Source organism: Salmo trutta, chromosome 36 (genome assembly GCF_901001165.1).
Source record: "Salmo trutta chromosome 36, fSalTru1.1, whole genome shotgun sequence".
NCBI classification, from domain to species: Eukaryota; Metazoa; Chordata; class Actinopteri; order Salmoniformes; family Salmonidae; genus Salmo; species Salmo trutta.
Window position 1 is genome coordinate 40,324,938 of NC_042992.1, and position 22,595 is coordinate 40,347,532.

The following is a 22,595-nucleotide window of genomic DNA, read 5'->3' on the forward strand; positions in this document are numbered from 1 at the left end:
CGGCTAGAAACCTGCCCCTCCGCTTGCCCTGCCGGAAGCTGGGTCCGCAGTGTGTAGGGCCGTTTAAAGTCCTGAGGAGGATAAACGAGGTGTGTTACCGTTTACAACTTCCATCTTACTACCGTATTAACCCCTCGTTTCATGTGTCTCTCCTCAGGCCGGTGGTGGCTGGTCCCATGCAGGAAGGTGAGGTGCCGGAGGTTCCTCCCCCCCGCTGGACATTGGGGGGTCCCCGGCGTATAGGATACGCGCCATTCTGGACTCCAGACTTCGGGGGGGGGGCCTACAGTACCTCGTCGACTGGGAGGGGTACGGCGCGGAGGAGAGGTGCTGGGTACCCAGGAGGGACATTTTGGACCCCCCACTACTGAGGGAGTTCCACCGCCTTCATGGGGATCGCCCTGCACCTCGTCCTCCGGGTCGCCCTCGAGGTCGGTGGCGGCGCGCTGCGGGAGCCGCGCGTCAGGAGGGGGGTACTGTCACGAATCCCACCGAAGGTGGCTCCCCTGCCTGCTCGGGCGGCGCTCGGCGGTCGTCGTCACCGACCTACTAGCCGCCGCTGATCCTTTTTTCCTTTTCGTTTGGTATGTCTTATTGTTTGCACCTGTCCCTCATTTGGTTTATTGATTTTGGTTATTTAAGCCTGGTTAGCCCGCCCAGTGTTGTGCGGGATTATTTAGCGTCAGGTTGTGTTTTTGTATTTGGATGTGCTGGCGATCTACTACTATTATCTTTTATGCATGCTATGCACCTGTTCTGGGCAATTTGCATTTTTTCCACGCCGGTTGTGTTGGCGTCGATCGTGTTGTGTTTTATTTAATAAACACAAAGTTCCTTACCTCTGCTCTCTGCGCCTGACTCCTACCACCACTCCTAGCAACTACTGACACCGAGCAACAGGCTGTGGAAGCTATATTGCTGGCAAAAGTGTCCATAACCAGAGGTCATTTTTAATTTTTTTATTTCACCTTTATTTAACCTCCCTGGGCAAGGTGGGACTATTCAACAGCCAGTGGAATCACGTGGTGCGAAATACAAATACCTCATAAATGCTATAACTTCAATTTCTCAAACATATGACTATTTTACACCATTTTAAAGACAAGACTCTCCTTTATCTAACCACATTGTCCGATTTCAAAAAGGCTTTACAGCGAAAGCAAAACATTAGATTATGTCAGGAGAGTACCCTGCCAAAAATAATCACACAGCCATTTTCAAAGCAAGCATATATGTCACAAAAACCAAAACCACAGCTAAATGCAGCACTAACCTTTGATGATCTTCATCAGATGACACTCCTAGGACATTATGTTATACAATACATGCATGTTTTGTTCAATCAAGTTCATATTTATATCAAAAACCAGCTTTTTACATTAGCATGTGATGTTCAGAACTAGCATACCCACCGGAAACTTCCGGTGAATTTACTAAATTACTCACGATTAACGTTCACAGAATACATAACAATTATTTTAAGAATTATAGATACAGAACTCCTTTATGCAATCGCGGTGTCAGATTTTAAAATAGCTTTTCAGCGAAAGCACATTTTGCAATATTCTAAGTAGATAGCCCGGCCATCACGGCTAGCTAATTTGACACCCACCAAGTTTGGCCCTCACCAAACTCAGATTTACTATAAGAAAAATTGGATTACCTTTGCTGTTCTTCGTCAGAATGCACTCCCAGGACTTCTACTTCAACAACAAATGTTGTTTTGGTTCCAAATAATCCATAGTTATATCCAAATAGCTCCGTTTTGTTCGTGCGTTCAGGTCACAATCCGAAGGGTGATGCGCGAGCGCATTTCGTGACAAAAAATTTCAAAATATTCCCGTACTTCGAAGCATGTCAAACGCTGTTTAAAATCAATTTTTATGCAATTGTTCTCGTAAAGTAGCGATAATATTCCAACCGGGCGGCGTTGTATTCGTTCAAAGACTGAAAGAAAAACATGGAGTCCTCTCGTGGGCGCGCATCTCCAGTGTCATTGTTCCCTGCCTGACCACTCACAAATTCTCCTGCTGTTTTTCGCCCAGAGACTGCAGAGACGTCATTCCACTTTCTGGCGCCTTCTGAGAGCCAATGGAAGCCTTAGAAAATGTCATGTTACAGCAGAGATGCTGTATTTTTGATAGAGATGCCACAGAAGGAGAACAAATTGTCAGACAGGGCACTTCCTGTATGGAATCTTCTCAGGTTTTGGCCTGCCATATGAGTTCTGTTATACTCACAGACACTATTCAAACAGTTTTAGAAACTTTAGAGTGTTTTCTATCCAAATCTACAAATTATATGCATATTCTCGTTTCTGGGCAAGAGTAGTAACCAGTTTAAATCGGGTACGTTTTTTATCCGGCCGTGCAAATACTGCCCCCTAGCCCCAACAGGTTTTAACCAGGTAGGCTAGTTGAGAACAAGTTCTCATTTACAACTGCGACCTGGCCAAGATGAAGCAAAGCAGTGCGACACAAACAACAACACAGAGTTACACATGGAATAAACAAACATACAGTCAATAACACAATAGAAAAAAAGTCTATGTACAGTGTGTGCAAATGAGGTAAGATAAGGGAGGTAAGGCACTGTTCTGTGTTCTTTTTCTCTCTTCCTCTGCCTGTCTTGTTGTACATGGAACCTGTCTCACATGCACAGTTTGGAGGAAGAAGGATACATTGACCTGCCGAATTCTATCCACTTCTTCTGTGTGGGATATGTGTTCCTATCTCGTCTGCGGGCAGATCTGCAGCATTTCACAGAGAGTTGGAATAATCACCCTTTAAGTACAGAGGCGAACCTGACACCTCACCAGCTGTGGCATATCGGAATGCTCGAAACACCTGTGCACATTTTTGTTTTTGCCTTAGCACTACACAGTTGATTCAAATGATCAAGTCATCAACAAGCTTCAAGTGGTATTCATGTCTAATAATATTGTCATGTCTGTTTTTCAGCATTACATTTACATTTAAGTCATTTAGCAGACGCACTTAAATCCATAAAGTACTCTTTGGCCTCTTAGTGTGGACACCAGGTGAGACCACACACACACAATAACAGTCTCTCCTTCACTTCATCCCTCTCCATCTTTTCATTTTCTTGTTTTTATTTAATTTACGGAAAGCCAAGGGCACACTCCAACACTCAGACATCATTTACAAACAAAGCATGTGTGTTTAGTGAGTCTGCCAGATCAGAGGCAGTGGGGATGACCAGGGATGTTCTCTGTTTAGTGAGTCCTCCAGATCAGAGGCAGTAGGGATGGCCAGGGATGTTCTCTGTTTAGTGAGTCCGCCAGATCAGAGGCAGTAGGGATGACCAGGGATGTTCTGTTGATAAGTGCACTAATTGGACTATTTTCCTGTCCTTGTCACGCCCTGTGGGTTTGGGGTGGGCATTCTATGTGATGTATTTCTTTGTTTTGGTCGAGTATGGTTCCTAATCAGAGGCAGCTGTCTATCGTTGTCTCTGATTGGGAATCATACTTAGGCAGCCTTTTCCCACCTGTGTTTGTGGGTAGTTGTTTTCTGTTTAGTGATTCTGTACCTGACGAAACTGTTTGGCTTTTCGTTTTTTCGTTTCTTTTGTTCGTGTGTTTCATAGTAAATAAAATATGAACACTTACCACGCTGCGCTTTGGTCCACTCCTTCAACTTCAGACGACAGCCATTACAGTCCTGCTAAGCGTTCAAAATGTAACGAGAACTTTTGGGTGTCAAAGAAAATGTATGGAGTAAAAAGTTAAATATTTTCTTAAGGAATGTAGTGAAGTAAAAGTAGTCAAAATATAAATAGTAAAGTAATATAAAGATACCCCCAAAAAACGACTTAAGCAGTACCCTAAAGTATTGTTACTTAAGTACTTTACACCACTGGTGCTCGAAAAGCTGTGCAGTCCATTGAGGTATAAACAGTGCAGTCAGGTCCTGGTGAAATGTGCAGTGGTGAGCATATAGAAAAGATGCTGGAGTGGATGTATTCTCAATAATTCGATGTAGGCCTAGCCAGCAACTGGGCTTGTAGCCTACCTGGCAACCTTGTGACCATGTGTTCCGAAGCGATATTGCAAGAAATAGCAATGAGCACAATTTAAATGCATGCATTTGCTAAATAGCAATGAGCACAATTTAAATGCATGCGTTTGCTTCATCAGGGGATGAGGAATGGATGTGAGAGATAGTAGGCCAACTAGGCTATACCAGCAGAGGGCAGACTTGTTCATTTTATGTCCACATGTTTCTTTCCCCAGCGACCATTCCTCTAGATGAAGTGTGGTGCAGTGGCCTCAGGGAGAAGATAGCCTACACCTACAGTAGATGGAGGATCAGCTAGTTTACCGACCACCTACAAAGGTACCCTACATAAACAAACTGACCTTAGATCAATGCTTTCAGGCAACTTAGCTGGTGCAGTGACATTTTACATCACTAGATTAGAGATGGGGCTGCATCCAAAATGGCACCCTATTCCCCATATATGGTATAGTGTACTACTATTGACCAAAGCTATAGTTAAAAGTAGTGCACTATAGGAATAGGGTGCCATTTGGGATGCAGATAGGGAGTGAAAGGACTTGTGGTGCCAGATGCCGCTCAGACGCTGTGTGCCCACAAACATAAACATGAAATGGAAAAGCCTCATGCTTTGTCAGTATGGCATAAACTGGTTGGGATTTTCTAGGTCATAGAAATGGTTTTGCAATAGGACAATGCACATTGTTAGATGGGTAGCACATCATGAAGTGCTACTAACTTAGCAATAGTATGGTAACAAGTTATTCATAATACATAATTTTTTCCCAGATACCCCTTAATTTCATTGTAATTATATTATTGTTTCAGAGTAGTACACAATGCATGGTAAATATAACGCAGGAAAATTGCCCAAAGGTAAAAGTCATTGTCACTGTCTGTGCTGTTAAGGGAACTCTTGAATGTGTGTTCATAGTGTTTAGTTATTGCAGCTTTTCATGAAAAAGTCTTGAGGTCCCTGAAGTTTGCTGCTGTGGTTTTTTATGTTTTGATGTTTTCCTCCATCATAATAGGATCATGTTTCTTCTTTATTTGCCATTGCCTCAGACTTACGAGTGTACCAAACATGAAATAGCATTTGAAGACCGAAAGCATTAAGTAACAAATATGATAAGTCACACACACACACACACACACACACACACACACACACACACACACACACACACACACACACACACACACACACACACACAGCCACCCTCAGCTCTGAATCAGACCTTCTAAGCATCTTCCCTTCCCCCTCTCTACATCTCTCTCCCCTTTTTGGTCCCCCTCACCCTCTCCTTTTCCCTCCCTCCCTCTCACTCGCTCGCTTTTAGCCTGCAAGCACTATTTCAATCCTCTGTCTAGGAGAGAGCGAGACAGGCAGAGACAGAGAGAGCAAGCGCGAGCAAGAGAAAGAGGGAAAGGGGAGGGTATGGCAGGATTTAGGGTTCAAGTGCATGTGTAGAAAATGGCCTGAATAAAACAGAGAGAGAGCAGAAAGTAAGCAAGGAAAAAGGGAGGCAAAAAGAGGCAGGACACAAAGCTGAAAGAAAATGTATTAACCCAGGAATGAGGGTAAAAATGCAAGTCCAAAAATCGAACACTGGGGAGAGTGAGAAAGAAAATATTCCAGCAGCCCTCTCCCCTTCCCTCTCTCCCCACCGACACACTCCTCTTCCTCTATCCCTCCCTCCTGGATATTTAATGAACCCCCAGTCGTGCTAGCTTTCCCTTCTCTCCTCCCACCTCTTTACACATAGGCACACACATGCACACACACACCCGGGCTGACTCCTTCCCTCACGCTATCCACTTTCGCCTGAGACCGCAGCAAACCCGGTGCTTTGTTTTTTTTGTTTCTTCTTTTTTACTTGCTTGCTTTGGGTTTTCCCCTCATGTACAGAGACTAGACCCACTTCACCCTTACTCTGCAGAGAGAACGCCCCTGAAAACATAGGCCCTGGATTGTCCATGCATCAGACTGCATGCTACTAATTGATTTGTGCATTTACGCCTCCCTGTTATTTTTGCTCTTTCTAAAAAAATTTTTGCTCGCTAACTTTAATTTTGTATTCAGTCCACTTCGACAAATTTCTTCACATACCCATTTTGGAAGACGGGATGAAGAAAAGAAGAGAACGCTTGCGGAATGCACAGATGAAAGGGGACAGCAGAAAAAAGAGTGAGAAAATGGAGAGCATGTTCTGTGGGAGAGCAAGAGAGGTAGGAGAGAGAATACCGGCATTACCAAGAAACATTTTAGGGCGAGAACAGAAGGGGGAGAGAAGAAGGGAGGGATGTCTGGATAGGACTCTTCAAAATTGTAGGAAAAGGAGGAAAAAAGAGAAAGGGAAAAAGAGACAGAACTGGATTTATCTCCTAAACCTGTGCTGGTACTTTCTGTTCGCTTTTATATTTATGCACTCTCACTTTTCCAAATGTTTTATAAATCTTTCAATCTCCCTCACGCCTCTGTGTGTCTGTTCGTATCATTTTCCTCTTCATACACTCATCCTTTATTGCTTTCTTTCTCTCAGATTCTCCTTTCTCCCGCCCTCCTCACGCCTTGCTCTATTTTTCAACTTTTTGCTTGAAAAATGTGTTACCTAGGATCCTAATCCCCCATCCTATCCCCTCTCTCGCACTCCCTCTCTCCCTCTCTCTCTTACTCTCCCCCTCTGCTGTTCTGTTACATGGGTTCATATCTCATATGCTATCCTCGGTGCCTCTCCATGTAGGATTACCCTTGGTCACATTTAGATTAGGATTTTGGAGGGGGCTGCATTCAGAGCATCCAGTTCTGAGGGCCCAGTCACTCTTATGTGACTCCCTGTGCATGCGTGGGGTTGGGACAATCACGTTTCATGCTATATATCAATGTGTGTATTGAAAGGATGTGTGTTATAATTCAACTTTAAGGGAGACATGAAGGGCATGGGAGCATGGCAGGTGATAACCAGGTAGTATTATTTTAGTATTACAATATAGGGCGATGGTATTGGAAGTTAGAAGTATAGGGTCGCCATTTCTCTCTTTCCGTTACACGCTCATCTTTTTCCCCTTTCCTGTCCCATCTTCCATCCGTTCATCCGGGTACCCCTTGATCTGTCCGTCCTCCTGTAACTAAAGACAATGTCCACAAATCAACATGTGGTCTGATGTCATCAATAGATCTGAGTAAATGAACTGCTGGTTCCGAAACACTGAAAGTGATATAATTTTTTTTTTTAAGTTTGTTCGATTATCTTTCCTGCATTTTTGGGATGACTTGTTTGATGTGGGGATATTTACTGGTAAAGAGAGAGGCTTGGTATGTGCAGTACTTGACTTGGACTGAAATACAGTGCATTCGGAAAGTATTCAGACCCCATCCCCTTTTCCACAAAATTGATTGAAAAAAAAAATCTCATCAACCTACACTCAATACTCCATAATGATAAAGCAAAAACTGCTTTTTAGACATTTTTGCAAATTCATAAACCAAAATATTACATTTACATAAGTATTCAGACCTTTTACTCATTTCTTTGTGAAGCACCTTTGGATTTTTTGGCAAACTACAAGCGGGTTGTCATGTGCCTTTTACTGAGGAGTGGCTTCCATCTGACCACTCTACCATAAAGGCCTGATTGGTGGAGTGCTGCAGATATGGTTGTCCTTCTGGAAGGTTCTCCCATCTTGGGGCGGCAGGTAGCCTAGTGGTTAGAGCTTTGGACTAGTAACCGAAAGGTTGCAAGATCGAATCCCCGAGCTGACAAGGTAAAAATCTGTCGTACTGCCCCTGAACAAGGCAGTTAACCCACTGTTCCTAGGCCGTCATTGAAAATAAGAATTTGTCCTTAACTGACTTGCCTAGTTAAATAGAGGTAAAATAAAATACAACTCCACAGAGGAACTATGGCGCTCTCCCTGACCAAAGGCCCTTCTCCCACTATTGCTCAGTTTGGCCTGGTGGCCAGCTCTAGGAAGAGTCTTGGTGGTTTCAAACTTCTTCCATTTAAGAATGATGGGGACCATCAATGCTGCAGAAAATGTTGGTACCCTTCCCCAGATCTGTGACTCGACACAATACTGTCTCGGAGCTTTACGGACAATTCCTTCGACCTCATGGCTTGATTTTTGCTCTGACATGCACTGTCAACCTTATATAGACAGGTGCGTGCCTTACCAAATCATGTCCAATCAATTGAATTTACCACAGGTGGACTCCAATCAAGTTGTATCTCAAGGATGATCAATGGAAACAGGATGGACCTGAGTTCAATAAGGTATTTCTGTTTTTATTTCTAATAAATTTGCCAAAATTTCTAAAAGCCTGTTTTCACTTTGTCATTATGGGGTATTGTGTGTAGATTGCTGAGGATTTATATTTATTTAATCCATTTTAGAATAAGGCTATAACGTAACAAAATGTGGAAAAGGGGAAGGGATCTGAATACTTTCCGAAGGCACCGAGCTTTCGTTTATCTCCTGAATATAGGACAGACTCTTTAAAACTGTATTCCTTATGATTTATTTTTTTACTGTTTTTTTGCTATTTATTTATGCACTAGTCAATGCGTTTCTATGAGCTATAGCAGTAAAGGCCAAATTCAATATTTTCTCAATGGCTTAGAGTCTTAAGAAATAAACGGTATATCGCCCAAGCCTAAGCATTATGTTGTTTATATTAATGTAATGACTTGTGAGGCACTGGCGATTCACACTATGCATGTGATTGATATGTTATTGTTGCTTAGACAAAGGCCCAAATCTGCGCTACCTCAGCTGCTAATCTGTCCATATGTTACGGTATTGTATGTCCAGTATTGTATGTCCAGTACCAGTATGTAAACCCACCTTCTCTCCATCTCCAGTATCAGCCACATATATTTCTCCCTCTTCCTTTCTCTCTTCCCTCCCCTGTGTTATCTGCCTCCCTACTCTGTGGTGTGGTTGATTTATATAGGTACTAACTATCTCCCTGCTTTCTCTGTATCTCAATCCATGCGTTTGTGCATGGTGTGCATCTATGGCTGAGATTGTGCTACGGTATCTATAGTTGCGACTGGTATACATACATATTTGCAGGTGCCCCTGTGTGTGTGTTTGTGTGTGTGTGTGTGTGTGTGTGTGTGTGTGTGTGTGTGTGTGTGTGTGTGTGTGTGTGTGTGTCTCTATCTGTTGTGTTCGATTGCGAGTATGCCTGTACGTAGGGCTGTGGCGGTCATGAAATTTTGTCAGCCGGTGATTGTCAAACAAATAACTGCTGGTCTCACGGTAATTTACCATTAATTAACATAAACACGTTTATCATCACCTGCTTTCCATGCATAGCCTTCAAGCCACTGATGCAGGCCTTTGGAACATGTAGGTCTAATAAATCAATTTAATATGGCCTACACCATCACAATAAACCCATTATTTATTTTAGACAGGTCTAAAGAAACATGATATGAAGAAAATGTAGTCTATTTCAGAAGAACAGAATAGCATACTGTGATGTTCAGTCCTGATCTGGCTATGTCATATGGCTGTGGGCTACACTAGTAAATTTAGCATACAAGATTTGCTTAGAATTCCGTGGCATTATTTGATATTTTATTGTATGAATAATACAATTGAACATAGCTTAATAAAATAGAAATTACATTTTTTCCAAACGATTTCCGAGGGCTATTCTGTGTTGAGCAGTTAACAATGAAACAGGTCCTCCTATTTACTTAATTTAGAGATATTTATGCAACTTTAGTTGTGATACAAACGTTGGGCTATATGTTTCGATTTTTTATACTTTCTAAGGGTGCGTGATTGACTCTAATGATGATTTGAAAACAGTTGCATGAAAGGCATGAGCTCTGCTTTGTTTCTTGTGTAGGCTGCACACACTTCATCAGTCTCTCATTCACAATTTGACAAGCACTTAATAATATTCTCACCAGGCCTCAAATTTCCTAGTTGCATCCCCCTTGTGTGGCCATAATTCCCCCTAAAAGATATATTGCCTTTTGCAACCAAAGTGGCCGTTGTGTCCTTGGGCTGAATATAATAATTATAATTCCCTTCTCCCAGCAACCGCGCTCTGAATCCCCTCTCACTCACATGGCTCTCAGAAATCTCAATGCTTATTTGCCAATGCCTTCACGTGATCGGGTCCTTCTCACAGCCATCTCAACTCCGAAGTAGGCTACAAATGAAGAATTGCGCGTGTCACGTAGAGTAGGCCAGAAGGCTAAACTGGAAAACCTAACCTCTATCAAAATATTCTGTGCAAGGGTGTTTATTTACATAGTGATTCTGGAACAAAACAACAGTATTGCCATCAAACGTATACCTTATGGGACAGCTAAAAACAATGCTGCCATATCCACAGCTCAATCCAAAATGCCTCTTAATGAACTGAAAGAGAGGCTCCTTTTGTAGGGGTAGCCCCTCCCCTCAGAACAATTAACACTAATTAATAAAGCAATTACCTATTCAAACCTACATTTTCCATTTTACTAAACATACTAAAGTATATACATTGCAACACGTTTTTTATGAAACAATATCACAATATAACATTTACAAAATTGCATTACTACTGACAGTGTCTTTCAATATATTTCCATTTACATTAATGAGCCATTCGGGACAGGCACTACAAAGTCAGCCCAATTGCCTTAGCTCGGGTCCTTATCCAGCATACCCGGAAGCTACAGAGATGGAGAGAGAGAGGAACAAAACAAACAAACAACGCGCTCATCCATAACGTTTAAGTATAATAAATATTGCTTATATTAAATATGAACACTTGTCTGTTTATTTCTTTATACCATAACCGGTTACTGAAGTAAGTGTGAAATGTATGTACTAAGATAGAGAAGTTAACTTGTGTGTCGACCCACATTGTTAACTTATCTGATAATGGAGCAGGGAGGAGTGATGAATGTGTGCGTGCGTTAAAGTACCAAATTCTGCCCACAGCCAGTGACGGACTTCTACGTCACAGCGCGCGTCCCTCTTATGGAATTCCGAGGCTCATATTGAAGATGTTAGAAATGTCCACATTTATTTTTCGTCAGCCAACAAGATGAGTAGGCCTAACAAACAGAAAACACACTAGCCTATGTCAATCTACTACACCTTATAGTACAAAAGTTGACCTATTCTATTGGTCAACTTGTCCTTCTGTGCGAGAAATAAATATTCCAAACATACTCTGGGACAGTTGTGGGATACAATTGAACCCAAATTAATACAACCACTCGCATCAAAAACACGTTTAAAAGCAATGAGGCTGATGCAACAGATCAGAACGTTTAGCTTAAAATGTTGATAAACTATTAGGCTATTTCTTTACATTATATGCACAGCAATGCACACACGGCAGTAGGCTATAAGCCAAATGTTCCCAAATGCAATCAATTAGCGGGAAAACACTGTTCTCAAAAGTGACCACAAATGCGATTGTGCATAAAGGTGCATTTTTATGGTGAAAATGATCTTCCCCAAACTTGAAACTCACTCACCACCTATGTATGCCAGTTAGGCTCTACACCATTTGTAAAGAAGATTAATGGGCTTAATTTTAAAAGTTATTTGGCCACCTTATCAAAAAATATAGGCTAGGCTACATGAGGTGCACGACTACGATTTGAAAAAGTCGCAAAAAAAGGGGTGTGCTGTTTATGCCTTTCTGCACACACTGGACATCATTCACAAGTGATAGGCTAATATTGTCACCCATCTGCCTGTTCTTAATTTAATCCTGTCTTTACATATAGCCTACTAAATAATATACTGTGTGTGAAATTAGTTTTGATTTAGAATGTACCATTAACATGCACCTGTCTCGGAACAGGGGCAGGGGAAAAATTATACGTGTCATCTACACACTTCAATTGTCAATGAAGGACGATTTCCCATGATTCATTTTCATGCAAGCCAAGTATGCTGTACTCCTGTTGTAAAGCGAAGCAATGTGCTTAATATTTGGAAAGTTGAAAAATAAATATAGGCCTAGCCTATAGAAATCTGACGGGATCCTCTTCTTTTTAATAGAGGCCCTGTCACGTCCTGACCATAGAAGCTTTTATTTTCTGTGGTAGAGTAGGTCAGGGCGTGACAGGGTTTTGTCTAGTTTAAATTTTCTATGTTATGTTCTAGTTTCTGTTTTTCTGTTTTTTTTTGGGGGGTGATCTCCAATTAGAGGCAGCTGGTCATCGTTGTCTCTAATTGGAGATCATATTTAAGTAAATGTTTTTTTCCCACCTGGATTTGTGGGAGATTATTTTGAGTTAGTGTATGTTGCACCTCTTCGTCACGGTTTGTTGTTTTGTTTATTCGTTTGTTTGTATGTCTTGCATAGTTTCACAGTTATAATAAAATGTGGAACGATACACACGCTGCGCCTTGGTCTCCTTCGTCATACGACAAACGTGACAGAATCTCCCACCACCAACAGACCAAGCAGCGTGGTCAGGAGGACTGGACCTGGGAGGAAATCCTGGATGGAGCAGGACGCTGGACAAGGCCCGGGGAGTATCGCCGTCCGAAGGAGGAGATTGAAGCAGCGAGAGCAGAACGGCAATATTACGAGGCATTATACCATCAAGGCAAGCACGAGAGGCAGCCCCCAAAAAAATGTTGGGGGGGGGGCACTCGGGGAGATTGGCTAAGTCAGGGTTCAGACCTGAGCCAACACCCAGTGCTTACCGCGGGGAGCATGTGACCAGTCAGGCAGCGTGTTATGCTATGATGCGCACTATATCTCCAGTGCGCATTCATAGCCCGGTGCGCTCTGTGCCTGCGCCCCGCATTTGCCGTGGTAGAGTGGGCATTAAGCCAGGACGAATTGTGCCGGATCAGCGCTCCTGGTCTCCAGTACGCCTCCTCGGTCCAGGATATCCTACACCAGCTCTACGCACTGTGTCGCCAGTGCGCCTTCACAGCCTAGTTCGTCCTGTGCCAGCGCCCCGCACTTGCCGGGCTAAAGTAAGCATCCAGCCAGGACGGGTTGTGCCAGCCCTACGCTCCAGACCTCCATGGCCCAGTATATCCGGTGCCAGATCTGCGCACCCGGTCTCCAGTGCGTCTTCCCAGTCCGGTGAGACCTGTCCCGGTTCCACACACTAGGCCTCCAGTGCGCCTGCCAAGTCCGGCGACAGTTCCCAGTCCAGAGCTTCCGGCGACAGTTCCCAGTCCGGAACCTCCTGAGACGGCCCACGGTCCGGAACCTCCTGAGACGGCCCGCGGTCCAGAGCCTCCTGAGACGGCCCGCGGTGCGGAGCCTCCTGAGACGGCCCGCGGTCCGGAGCCTCCTGAGACGGCACGCGGTCCGGAGCCTCCTGAGACGGCCCGCGGTCCGGAGTCTCCTGAGACGGTCCGCACCTTTGTGGGGGGGTACTGCCACGTCCTGACCATAGAAGCTTTTATTTTCTATGGTAGAGTAGGTCAGGGCGTGGCGGGGTTTTGTCTAGTTTAAATTTTCTATGTTATGTTCTAGTTTCTGTTTTTCTATGTTTTTTTGGGGGGATGATCTCCAATTAGAGGCAGCTGGTCATCGTTGTCTCTAATTGGGGATCATATTTAAGTAGATGTTTTTCCCACCTGGGTTTGTGGGAGATAATTTTGAGTTAGTGTATGTTGCACCTCTTTGTCACGGTTTGTTGTTTTGTTTATTAGTTTATATGTATGTCTTGCATAGTTTCACAGTTATAATAAAATGTGGAACAATACACACGCTGCACCTTGGTCTCCTTCATCATACGACAAATGTGACAGGCCCTCAAAACTTTGTTTTCTCAAGCATAGCCTATAGAAATGTTGCGCAACATGAGCTCATGGGCTCTCATGGAATGTTTGATTTGATTTTCAATTACATTTTCATTGATGTCAGAGTGATTAGAGGGACAATAGAGTGCTGAGTACCAGGCAGTTAGCAAGTTTGGTTGGTTACTAATGACCATCAGCAGCATCAGAGCTTGGAGAAGCCTAGTTACCTGACTAAACGGTCACGTGGAATTTGACTGTGGTCATGACTCCAGACCGCTGGTGTGGTGGTAATACGGTCACTGTAACAGCCCTACTTGTTTGTTAGTGTCACGCCCTGACCAGGTGAACTCTTCTATTTTGGTCAGGGTGTGGCATTTCTATAGTTTATTTTCTATGTTTTGGTATAGCCTTGCTTTGGGGCGTATTTCTATGTTGGGTTATGTCGATTCCCAATCAGAGACAGCTGTCGCTAGTTGCCTCTGATTGGGGAATCATATTTAAGTTCCTTTTCCCCCCACGATGTTTGTGGGTTGTTGTCTCTTTGTTTGAGCAGTAGCGATACGTTTATTCTCTGTTTTGACCGTGTTATTTCAGTCTGAAATAAATAACATGTGTTCGCTCCCAGCTGCGCCTTGGTCCACTTCTTCCTTCCTGCACGACGATCGTTACAGAACAACCCACCAAACCAGGACCAAGCAGCAGAGGAACGAAGAGGAAGGATGGACATTGGCCGAGTTAAGGAGGAGCATTTCCAGGGCGATGGAAGAGTTTAGGGAGACCGAGAGGCATCCCCAAGAATTTTTTAGGGGGGCGCACAAGGGCTGTTTGACGGGGCAGGAGCTGCCCGCCAGTCAACAGTCGTCGGAGCTGCCCGCCAGTCAACAGTCGTCGGAGCTGCCCGCCAGTCAACAGTCGTCGGAGCTGCCCGCCAGTCAACAGTCGTCGGAGCTGCCCGCCAGTCAACAGTCGTCGGAGCTGCCCGCCAGTCAACAGTCGTCGGAGCTGCCCGTCAGTCAACAGTCGCCGGAGTGGCCAGACTGCGCTGAACTGCCGGAGTGGCCAGACTGCGCTGAACTGCCGGAGTGGCCAGACTGCCCTGAACTGCCGGAGTGGCCAGACTGCCCAGACTGTCCCGAGCTGCCAGGCGTCCCCAGTCCTGTCCGGCCCGTCCCTGCTCCCCGCACCAGGTTAGTGGTGCGTGTCCACAGTCCTGTCCGGCCCATCCCTGCTCCCCGCACCAGGTTAGTTGTGCGTGTCCCCAGTCCTGTCCGGCCCATTCCTGCTCCCCGCACCAGGTTAGTGGTGCGTGTCCCCAGTCCAGTCCGGCCCGTCCCTGCTCCCCGCACCAAGCCAGTGGTGCGTGTCCCCAGTCCAGTCCGGCCCGTCCCTGCTCCCCGCACCAGGTTAGTGGTGCGTGTCCCCAGTCCTGTCCGGCCCATTCCTGCTCCCCGCACCAGGTTAGTGGTGCGTGTCCCCAGTCCTGTCTGGCCCATCCCGGCTCCCCGCACCAAGCCGGTGGTGCGTGTCCCCAGTCCAGTCCGGCCCGTCCCTGCTCCCCGCACCAGGTTGGTGGTGCGTGTCCACAGTCCGGCACGGCCTGTGTCCGGTCCACCGGTGATCAGTCCTGTTCCGGTCGGCGGCTCCGCTCCGGAGCCTGAGCATGCCGCTCCACCGTGGTCCAGTCCGGGCCAGAGGGGTAGGGCTAGGGTGGAGGCAGGGGGAGAAACACGCCCGGGGCCAGAGCCTCCACCGAGGGTGAGGCGCCCACCCGGGTCCCCCCCCTAATAGACTTTAGGTTGGTGCGCCGGGAGTACGCACCGTTGGAGGGGGGGTACTGTCACGCCCTGACCAGGTGAACTCTTCTATTTTGGTCAGGGTGTGGCATTTCTATAGTTTATTTTCTATGTTTTGGTATAGCCTTGCTTTGGGGCGTATTTCTATGTTGGGTTATGTCGATTCCCAATCAGAGACAGCTGTCGCTAGTTGCCTCTGATTGGGGAATCATATTTAAGTTCCTTTTCCCCCCACGATGTTTGTGGGTTGTTGTCTCTTTTTGTTTGAGCAGTAGCGATACGTTTATTCTCTGTTTTGACCGTGTTATTTCAGTCTGAAATAAATAACATGTGTTCGCTCCCAGCTGCGCCTTGGTCCACTTCTTCGTTCCTGCACGACGATCGTTACAGTTAGGTCACTGGAAATAAGCTCTCAAACGCTTTTGGATTGAATTGAGCTGAATGCTGGATTATATTCCTGACACTTTACGGTAGACCCTGTTTTCAAACATTGTTGCACAGTACTGTGTCATGAGCTGTGTGTATGGATTGATCTTATTACGGCAGTTTGAGAGTTTCTTTACCAATTTGACTGGCTTTGTTATTTTTGTTAAATAGTAGGCCTACATAAGTACTTGAATCTGATCGACACGTGTTTCAGAATATCAGCCTTGTAGTTACGAGTTATATCTGCACAAGAGGTACCAGTATGACATCAATACGTGGCCTATTTTCTGTGCATGTTTCGTGCATAGTTACGGGATGAATTCACATGTAATGATTTTATTCATTTGCATTTGTTCAATAGTCTGTGTCCCTTTGTTTAGTGGCGTCACAGCCCTGACCCCACCATGACCTCCTATGCTTTTCAAAGAAAGAGAGTGAAAAACTCTAACAGTGGCTCAGCCGGATAGCGGTGCGGGCGCTCGTGATCAGTGGTAGTGAACTATATGGGTCTGCCCCTGGCATGGACTCAATGACCCCAGCCTAGCACCTATAGTACAGTACATACCTGTGCTTGAAGTGGAAGAGACAGGTTGTAAATTACAGAAATACTATATGCCTCAGAGAGAGGTTGACATCACATCTAAATACCAAAGAGTACATTATTGTCATAATGTGTTTTCAAGCTAATATTTAGTTGTACCAGATGCCAAATTGAATGTACTAGATTTAGGGCTCCCGAGTGGTGCAGCGGTCTAAGGCACTGCATCTCAGTGCTAGAGGCGTCACTACAGACACAAGTTCGATCATGGGCTGTACCACAACCGGCAGTGATCGGGAGTCCCGTAGGGCGGCACACAATTAGCCCAGCGTCGTCCGGGTTAGGGGAAGGTTTGGCCGGGGTAGGCCGTCATTGTAAAATAAGAATTTGTTCTGAACTGACTTGCCGAGGTCATTAAAATCTACCCCATTTAAACATTTGGAAATCACACATCACATTATGCTGATATGGAAAATTTGAACAAATATAGTACAATGAATGAATATGCCCCAGCAGCTCATGTGATATTCCCAACATGTTATGGGAATACATACTCATAGCTCTGCTTTTTCTAGGCTTAGTCTCAAATGGAACCCTATTATAGTGCACTACTTTTGACCAGAGTTATATGGGGGCTCTAGTCAAAAGTAGTGCACTATATAGGGAATAAGTTTACCATCGATGTGTAACATTGTTTTAGCATCCAAAAGTTCCTCTCTACAGGTTCCATTCTTCTGTCTGTGAGTCTGTTGTGTTGCTCATTCATAAAACATGATATTGAACCGCATACATTAACTGGATCAATGCAGACCTCAGGACTTTGCAGGCAGGCAGGCAGGCGGTGTGTGTGGATGGGGTTGAATCATTGAGATATATAGGGGTTGAATGTTAATTTTCACCCACAGAAATCTGTTGATATATCATACACTGGTCATTGATGATATATACTGTACATACCACAAGCCATCGATTACAGACAACATCCCACCTGAGCTAAAGGGTAGAGCTGCCGCTTTCAAGGAGTGGGACTAACCCGGAAGCTTACAAGAAATCCCGCTATGCACTCCGATGAATCATCAAACAGGCAAAGCGTCAATACAGGACTAAGACTGAATCGTACTAAGATTGAATCGGCTCCGACGCTCGTCGGGTGTGGCAGGGCTTGCAAACTATTACAGACTACAAAGGGAAGCACAGGCGCAAGCTGCCCAGTGACACGAGCCAACCAGACGAGCTAAATTACTTCTATGCTCGCTTCGAGGCAAGTAACACTGAAACATGCATGAGAGCATCAACTGTTCCGGAGGACTGTGTGAGCACGCTCTCCGTAGCCAATGTAAGACTTTTTAAACAGGTCAAGATTCACAAGGCCGCCAGACGGATTGCCAGGACGTTTACTCCGAGCATGCACTGACCAACTGGCAAGTGTCTTCACTGACATTTTCAAGCTGTCCCTGACTGAGTCTGTAAAACCAACATAATTGAAGGAGACCACCATAGTCCCTGTGCCCAAGAACACTAAGGTAACCTGCCTAAATGACTACTGACCCGTAGCACTCACGTCTGTAGCCATGAAGTGCTTTGAAAGGCTGGTCATGGCTCACATCAACACCATCCTCCCAGAAACCCTAGACCCACTCAAATTTGCATACAACCCCAACAGATCCACAGATGATGCAACCTCTATTGCACTCAACACTGCTCTTTCCCAACTGGACAAAATTTCAACACCAACTTCAAGTTTGCCGATGACACAATAGTGGTTGGCCTGATCGCCGACAACAATGAGACAGCCTATAGGGAGGAGGTCAGAGACCTGACCATGTGGTGCCAGGACAAAAACCTCTCCCTCAACGTGATCAAGACAAAGGAGATGATTGTGGACTACATGAAAAGGAGGACCGAGGTGGAGCAGGTTGAGAGCTTCAAGTTCCTTGGTGTCCACATCACCGACGAACTATCATGGTCTAAACACACTAAGACAGTCGTGAAGAGGCCACGACAAAACTTATTCCCCCTCAGGAGACTGAAAAGATTCATCATGGGTCCTCAGATCCTCAAAAGGTTCTACAGCTGCACCATCAAGAGCATCCTGACTGGTTGCATCACTGCCTGGTATGGCAACTGCTCGGCCTCTGACCGCAAGGCACTACAGAGGGTAGTGCGTACGGCCCAGTACATCACTGGGGTCAATCTTCCTGCCATCCAGGACCTCTATACTAGGCAGTGTCAGAGGAAGGCCCTGAAAATTGTCAAAGACTCCAGCCACCCTAGTCATAGACTGTTCTCTCTGCTACTGCACGGCAAGCGGTACCACAGTGCGAAGTCTATGTCCAAAAGGCTTCTTAACAGCTTCTACCCCCAAGCCATAGGACTTCTGAACAGCTAATGAAATGGCTAGCCAGACCCCTCTTTTACGCTGCTGCCACTCTCTGTTTATTATCTATGCATAGTCACTTTAACCTACACGTACATATTACTTCAATTACCTCGACTAACCGGTGCCCCCGCACATTGACTCTGTACCGGTACCCCATGTATATAGCCTCGTTATTGTTATTTTTAGTGATGCACTCATATGACATTTTTGGCCGATACCGACGTCCGATATTTTCCTTGCCAAAAAACTGATACCTAGTACAGTTAAACTGTTAACACACAGACCGGTCTTAGGCACTGCATCTCAGTGCAAGATGCGTCACTACAGTCCCTGGTTCGAATCCAGGCTGTATCACATCTGGCCGTGATTGGGAGTCCCGTAGGGCGGCGCACAATTGGCTCAGTGTTGTCCGTGTTTTTACCAGGGTATGCTGTCATTGTAAATAAGAATTTGTTCTTAGCTGACTTGCCTAGTTAAATAAAGGTTACAAGCACACACACTGCACTGACCAAAAGTTATGTTGTTGGCATTTACGTATGTCCCCATTACCAGTAAAACATAATCACAACCTATTTCTTTCACTTACTTGCTGTGCTGTTTCGTTGTTAATTTGTTCAGTCGTTTCATTCTCATCCAGGATTTCTATGGAACGCTGTTTAGGTCTTTGCGTGTCAAAAAATATACTATTTAACACTATTTGACGTGTCAAATAACACTATTTGATGTGTCAAATAAGCTTGTTGACCAATCAGGACCTGAATATGACTGCACGTCACATAATAATTTAACAGGTTTCTACATTTTTTCGTAGTTATAACACATTGATTACACTATCACTCGTATTTCATATGTCACAGCGATTCATGGATACGTATGCTATGATGCTGATAAAGTTGTCTCGCGCACCTACAGTGCTGGTCATAAAAAAAAGCTAGCTAGGTCATAGATGCAAACAATTTTCTTCCCCAAAAACATAGAAAAATGACAATCTGTTTCAGTAGCTATAGTTAGCTCGCAAACTATATAGCTAGGTGTCATCATCTAAAATAACCTTAATTTATAAGACAGTTCTTATTTGATTACTGGTGGTCGGACCCATCTATGTGAAGCTAGCCACAATAAGGATTAGCCACAATAGTGGACTTTGCGGTTAGCCTTCAAAATAAAAATGGCATAATTCTACTATTTGTATTAATTTGCATTACTATCATTGACATACTGTTATTTTGAAGGCAAACTGCAAATTACACTATTGTGCCTAATCCTTATTGTGGCTAGCTTCACAACACATAACCTGGGGCGATCGAGCCTCACTAGCCAGATGAAGCTAGCTGGCTGCTTATAACTTTAGCTTTGGGCAACAGGGTTAAGTAGCTGGCTGGCTATTTATTTTCATGAACTGAAGTTCAATTTCAATAGGCGACCAACAAGTGGCAACCTAGCTAATACTTAATCACAAGGATTCCTAAATCATTGCTAAGAATAATGAAAATGACTGCAGGTTCTACTGGTCATTGTATTCAGGCTGGTTGTATAGGTGCTAGCTAGGTACCAAGCTAAAGCTAGCTACCCCAGAAGTTGTGGTCTAACAAATGATGCTTTATTACCAACACGATATTGTAAACACATCGTTCGTGGCCGGTGTTTGCAGAATTTTTTTGTACAGCTCTGACAGTGCTACTGTATCTTTTTTGACATGCAAAGACCCAAACGGCGTTCCATAGTATGTATGTCGTGAAGCTAATAGCAGTGACACTATTATTGTATAACTCCGGTAGGGCAACATCTGAAAAATAGCGCACTTTGTAGTGTGTACCAGTGCTCGATCAGTCGGCGAAAGCCAACATCACCCACGACAGAGAACGGTTGATTGTCAAGGGTAATGAATTCCATTATCTTGGCTTTAATGGATTAAGCCTTTGAGTTGTCTCGCTGTTGTTACTCTTTCAAATGACTGCTCAAATTGTTGAGTGCTCGATCCACACAGCAGACATTGTGGGCTAGTTTAGGAATGCTGTGTTGCACGTATAGTGCCAAATTTTACGTGGCGTCATTACGTCATGTACCTACGTCATATAGGTTTTGCACATCGGGGCGTTAAATTAGACATCGGCTGACACTGATGTTGGAATCTTTAGCTAATATCGGCGGATTCCGATATGTTCACAGATATATTGTGCATCCCTAGTTATTTTACTGCTGCAGTTTAATTATTTGTTACTTTATTTACTATTTTTTACTTAACACTTTTTTTTCCTTAACTTTTTAAAGCATTAAAGCATTGTTGGTTAAGGGCTTGTAAGTAAGCATTTCACTAAGGTTGTATTTGGCACATGTGACAAATAACATTTGATTTGATTTGAAGTGGACATGCATATATAACATAGACATATTTGGAAACAGACAGGTGGATGTACTGTTAAAACAACAGGCAGCCTTACAGACAAGCAAAGACAAATATAGAGAAGACAGAGGCTACCTTTCTTCAGGTGTAGAAGCATACATCCTTAGAACGGGACGTTTTCAATATAACAAAAGACATTACAAAAAATTGTGAACCTTAACTTATAGTCAGGATGTTTGTTTCTCTTTTTCAGACCTGACCTACGCACCCAACATAGCCACTCCCATTCCATATAGCCCAAGACCTGAAAGGTAAGGAGATATTTTAATTTTCACTGAAAATTAACCAACACAAATCATCCATCATACTTCACGTACCCTTCAGGGAAGTCATGTGAATGTGAATAGAAGTGCCCTATCGGTCAGGTTTTTCCTCAAACATCCAGCAGTGAGGAGGATCACTAGGTCAGCCATTTTGAGCTCTGAACCAATCGACCCATTGATTTACCATCAGAACAATTGAATTAAGGTTGTTCTCCCACAAAAGCTTAATAGCAAAATAATATGATCTACAGTGATAGGTATTTCATGTCACATTTGAGCTTTGTACAATGGGGGTTGCATGTTTGGTCTTTGACACAATGTATCTCTTACTGAGTTACAAGTGGTGAGGTTGCCAGTTGGTCATGTCCTGGCATTGTAAGTAGTGAATTGCTAGGGAATCAGGGAGAAGCAAAGGGGTATAAAGAAGAGCTTGTGGCTTTGAGAAGCTTCACAGTACATTTTTGTCTTTGTGTTGATGTAACCCCCCCCATCCCCAACAGGAGAATAAGAGCTACATTCTGCCTCAGCGACACAATAGAGTCCTTCATATCCAGATGTTGTCACAATGTGTTTTTGTAGCGCCATACAGTGCCTTCGGAAAGTATTCAGACCCCTTAACTTTGTCCACATTTTAATACGTTACAGCCTTATTCAAAAATGGATTAAATAAATAAATATCCTCAGCAATCTACACGCAATACCCCATAATGACAAAGTGAAAACAGGGTTCTAATTAAAAAAATAAATACAAAATAATACCTTATTTCCATAAGTATTCAGACCCTTTGCTATGAGACACGAAATTAAGCTCTGGTGCATCCTGTTTCCATTGGTCATCCTTGAGATGTTTCTATAACTTGATTTGAGTCCACCTGTGATAAATTAAATTGATTTGATATTATTTGAGGCACACACCTGTTTATATAAGGTCCCGGTGTTGTCAGTGCATGTCAGAGCAAAAACCAAGCCATGAGGTCGAAAGAATTGCCCGAAGAGCTCCGAGACAGGATTGTGTCGAGGCACAGATCTGG

General features: G+C 44.2%; 1 long non-coding RNA gene across 1 annotated transcript; it reads left to right on the forward strand.

Annotated features, from left to right (window-relative positions):
- Positions 1–5,792: 5,792 nt before the first annotated feature.
- On the forward strand, positions 5,793–21,542 carry LOC115176095 (uncharacterized). Its single transcript, XR_003872162.1, has 2 exons — positions 5,793–6,248; positions 21,495–21,542. It is a non-coding gene; the product is annotated as an uncharacterized LOC115176095 (long non-coding RNA).
- Positions 21,543–22,595: the final 1,053 nt, after the last annotated feature.